The 5,215-nt window shown below is 45.0% G+C and overlaps 1 pseudogene; it reads left to right on the top strand.

The window, feature by feature from the left end:
- Positions 1–3,152: 3,152 nt before the first annotated feature.
- On the top strand, positions 3,153–4,123 carry LOC102763251 (annotated as a pseudogene).
- The last annotated feature ends 1,092 nt before the right edge of the window (positions 4,124–5,215 follow it).

Genomic DNA, 5,215 nt, shown 5'->3' with positions numbered 1-5,215 from the left:
GTATAGGGCCCAGTGGCTCAGCCTCCCCAGTCACCTGAGCTGGGCGCTGTAGGTGTGCACCTGGGTGAGCTGTGTGCACAGTTTTGTAGTTGAGCTTTGATTGCTGTTGGAGTCACTGGGAGGAATTGACTTACAGACCAATTAGCTGTGAGGACCAGCTGTGACTACAGTGGAAGAGCAGTTGTGCAAGAGGCACCCCTATGAAGTAGGACTTGCTTCAGTGGGGCTTTGGTGCTCACTGAGTCTGCCCCTTGAGTGTGTCACTTGTGGATGTGTAGAGTTGTAATCTATTATGGTCTGAAGCTGCCCACCAGGTGACCTGGCTCTGGGGTCATCTAGGAGGTGCAAACTCAGACACTACCTGGGGCCACATGGCAGGAGCTACAGAGAGATCTGCAGATAGCTGCTACTTGTATTGGGCTAGGAAGTAACCTTTGGCCCAGCTGTGAAGCATGGTAGGCTAGTGCTAGTGCCTGGGTTTTGGGCTTTTTCTTGATAGGTTTGGGGCACACTCATGCCAGCTGATGCTTGTTTGAGAGATTTTAGCAAAATCTGAAGCCTGAGCCAGGACAGACCATTCATAAGGAAAAGCTGCTGCAAACAGCTTGGGTGGGGCTGAAAATTGGATGAGGCAGGGTCTCAGGGAATCACCAGGGTGGAGCAAACAGTGAGCCCACACTGATGGAAACTCAGATATGGCTTCCAGTCAGCTCTGCAATGGGGGAGGTGTCAGCACAGGAACAATGACCCCTGCAAACACCCCTGTCTGGGAAAAAGCCAACCCCCAAGTTCCTGTCCTGATGCCAGACAGTCCAGTTCCTCCCCATGTGTCTCCAGATTCCCCCAAAGCTACCACCCAGTGCTGTAGCTCAGAGGAAGCAGGACCATGTAAATTTGTGCATGGGCCCTTTAAGAGTAACCCCTGGGACTACAGCAGCCTCCGTGTCACTCAGTCACAATCCCTGCTGGTTTTTATAGCCCAAAGTTATGGGGACTTCTCTTCCCAGCTCTGGAATCCTGAGCTGGGGGTCTGGTGTGGGTCTGGGAAACCCTGCTTCTCATGGAAGGCCTTAGACATATCCCTCCTTATAAAAATGCCACACGTGGGTGTTGGACCAGTCTGTTCCGCACCTCTGCCCTTCCTACCACTCTCAATATACTTTCTTCTTTACTTTTCTAGTTGTAGGACTTCCATTCAGCCAGCTTTCAGGTGGTTCTGACTGATGGTGGTTTTGTATTTTAGTTGTAATTTTGGGAGGCAGCAAGTACCAGCATTTACTTACACTGCCATCTTGTTTTTTTTTTCAGTTTATTTATATGTTTGAAATTTTTCATAATTAAATGTTGGGGGAAACTTTTTTAAAACTTAAATTTATTGGGGTGACATTGGTCAATATAAATAAATAAGTATATATTTATTAATATACTAGATGCCCAGTGCACGGAATTTGGGCATTTGGGGGAGGGGGTGAGGTTCCTCAGCCCAGCCTACACCCTCTCGCAGTCCAGGAGCTCTCGAGGGATGCCTCCAAGGAGCGGGCCTAAGCCAGCAGTCGGACATCCTTAGCACTGCTGCAGAGGTGGGAGAGGCTCCCGCCACCACCACTGTGCTCACTAGCCATGAGCCCAGCTTCTGGCTGAGTGCACTGACCACCAGGGGGAAGCTCCTATGTTGAGTGTCTGCCCTCTGGTGGTCAGTGTGTGTCATAGCAACTGGTCGTTCAGCTGTCAGTCAATTTGCATATTACCCTTTTATTATATAGGATAAATATGTAAACCACCAAGGACCAAGGGTTTACAAGATTTTGGATTGGAAACTGGAGGACAAAAACATCCTCAAGAGATGGAAGAGGGCTTTTGACACCTCCCAGATCTATAACATGAAAAAAAAAAAAGAGTCTGCCTTAAAAGACTACACTGCTTCCTGGCACCAGGAGGACCCATGGGAGCCAAACCTAAGCCTAACCCTAACTTGAGTCTAACCTATATCCCTATATCAATTTCTATCCTATTTCTAAGAAGATCTTTCTTTGCTGTGCCAGGGAATGCCACAGATTACCTGTGCTGAGGTGTGTGTTAGTTGTCTTTGTGGAGAAATGGTATTCCAAAGGCATCTGCCTTCATATACCTATAAGATGGTCACCTTAAGTCTACATCATCTCACAAAACTACTCTATTTTTTTAAAGCAATGATTTCTTTTTAAAAAAATTGAATTAGAAAGGAAGGGCGATCTAGAGAGAGAGAAACATTAATGATGAGAGAGAATCATCGATTGGCTGTCTCCTGCACCCCTCTCCCATGGTCCAAAATACTTCTAAGCTTTGCTCCTGTCTTCCGAAAGTGGGGCCCTGGACAAGACGGGTGGCTTGGGAAGGTAAGGAAGTGAAGGCCCCACTAGCAACTGTGTGAAACCAAAGAGAACCATCCTAAGATTTCCATGGGACCAGGTCAGGAGTGAAACTCCCACAGTCCAATTTATACATATTACATCATTTGCCAATGTCTTCAACAACAGACGTTGTGAAGTTTAAGAAGAAATGAGAAAAGGAAATAGAAAAATTATTGTCTCCAATGGAGGGAGAGTGAAGGGATAGAGGAAATTCTTTGATTCCAGGGCAGCCCCAAATACCCAATTGAGAGCAGTATAAATAGGGCTTAAAATAATTACATGTTGGTAGTAAAGTTATCCTGAGACTGTGTCTTGAAAGGGAAATCAAATGTCTTTTTTCTTCTCTTCTCTCTGAATAGAACTTGCCGACTTAGTCATAGATGGCTTGCCTGGAGAACCACAGACCTCCTTCAACTCCTGTAACTTAGAAGGGACATCTATCCACTGGACATACACAATAATCAGCTCTGACTAGAAGGGACATACTGATACATTTATCTTTTTTAAAAAATATATATTTTATTTTTATTTTTAAATAATTTTTTATTGATTTTTTACAAAGAGGAAGGGAGAGGGATAGAGAGTTAGAAACATCAATGAGAGAGAAACATTGATCAGCTGCCTCCTGCACACCTCCTACTGGGGATGTGCCCGCAACCAAGGTACATGGCCTTGATCAGAATCAAACCTGGGACCTTTCAGTTCACAGGCCGATGCTCTATCCACTGAGCCAAACCGGGTAGGGCTACATTTATCTTTGATATGATTTTCCCAGAATTAATCTATATTCAAAAGGTGGTGGCTAAGAAATTCAGCAACCAGGAGACCTGTGTTGAAATTGGTGAAAGTGTCCATGGAGAGGATGTCTACATCGTTCAGAGTGGCTGTGGTGAAATGAATGACAATCTAATGGAGCTTTTGATCGTGATTAATGCCTGTAAGATTGCTTCAGCCAGCTGGGTCACTGCAGCCAGCCCATGCTTCCCTTATGCCCAGCAGGATAAGAAGGATAAGAGCCGGGCTCCGATCTCAGCCAAGCTTGTTGCAAACATGCTCTCCGTAGCAGGTGCAGATCATATTATGACCATGGACCTTCATGCTTCTCAAATTCAGGGCTTTTTTGATATCCCTGTGGACAATTTGTATGCAGAACCAGCTGTCCTGAAGTGGATAAGGGAGAATATATCTGAGTGGAGGAACTGCACTATTTTCTCACCCGATGCAGGGGGAGCTAAGAGAGTGACCTCCATTGCAGACCGGTTGAATGTTGACTTTGCCTTGATTCATAAAGAACGGAAGAAGGCCAAGGAAGTGGACCGCATGGTGCTAGTAGGAGACGTGAAGGATCGGGTGGCCATTTTCGTGGATGACATGGCTGACACTTATGGCACAATCTGCTTGGATGACATGGCTGACACTTATGGCACAATCTGCTATGCAGCTGACAAACTTCTTTCAGCTGGAGCCACCAGAGTTTATGCTATCTTGACTCACGGAATCTTTTCTGGCTCCGCCATTTCTCGCATTAACAATGCATGCTTTGAAGCAATAGTGGTCACCAATACCATACCTCAGGAGGATAAGATGAAGCCTTGCTCCAAAATACAAGTGATCAACATCTCCATGATTCTTGCAGCAGCCATCAGGAGAACTTACAATGGGGAATCTGTTTCCTACCTCTTCAGCCATGTCCCTTTATAAGAGAATAATTCCTGAGGCTTTAAAAAAATAAAATGAACCCCTTCCTTTGGGGGGGGGGGGAGGGAAGCAATGGAGGACTTGCCCAAGTATGTTTCAACTCCTTTACATTTATTTATTTGTTTAAATTACATTTTTATTGATTTTTAATTATATTTTTTATTGATTTTAGAGAAGAGAGAGAGATAGAAACATGAGTGATGAGAGAGAGTCTCCGATTGGCTGCCTTCTACATGCTCCACACTGGGGATCGAGTTCACAACCTGAACATGTGCTCTGACCAGGAATCAAACCCTGACCTCATGGTTCATAGGTCAATGCTCAACCACTGAGCCACACCAGCTGGGCTACATTTATTTCTTAATGCTGGTTTTCTTTTATTTATTATTTTTTAAAACATATTTCTTTATTGATTTCAGAGAGGAAGGGAGAAGGAAAGAGAGAAACATCAATGATGAGAGAGAATCATTGATCGGCTGCCTCCTGCACACCCCCTACTGGGGATTGAGCCGGCAACCCCAGCATGTGCCCTCAGCCGGAATCGAACCTGGGACCCTTGAGTCTGCAGGCCGACGCTCTATCCACCGAGCCAACCCGGCCAAGGCTTCTTTTATTTTTTTAAAAAACTTTTTATTATAGAAAATTTCACAAAAGTAGAAAGAATAGCATATTAAATCCCCATATATCCACTGTATTCTATTTCTATTGCTGTAACAAATTACTATAAATTTAGTCACTTAAAACAATGCAAATTTATTCTCTTATAGTTCTGAAGGTCAGCAGTTTAAAATCAGAGTGTCAGCAGGGCTGCATGTCTCCTGAAGGTTTCAGGAAAGAATCTGTCCCTTGCCTTCTTCATCTTATGGTCTAGTGCAGCTGTGGGCAAACCGGCCCGCGGGCCGGATCCGGCCCTTTGAAATGAAATAAAACTAAAAAAAAAACACCGTACCCTTTTATGAAATGATGTTTACTTTAGATAGAGAATGCCTCCTGCACACACCCTGATCAGGGCCTGAGCCAGGGAGGAGCCTGCAACCAAGGTACATGGCCTTGATCAGAATCAAACCTGGGACCTTTCAGTTCACAGGCCGATGCTCTATCCACTGAGCCAAACCGGGTAGGGCTAC

This window comes from Myotis davidii, unplaced genomic scaffold (genome assembly GCF_000327345.1).
Source record: "Myotis davidii unplaced genomic scaffold, ASM32734v1 scaffold1491, whole genome shotgun sequence".
Classification (NCBI taxonomy): domain Eukaryota; kingdom Metazoa; phylum Chordata; class Mammalia; order Chiroptera; family Vespertilionidae; genus Myotis; species Myotis davidii.
The sequence above is the reverse complement of the archived record's forward strand: the minus strand, read 5'-3'. Positions and strand labels throughout refer to the sequence as shown.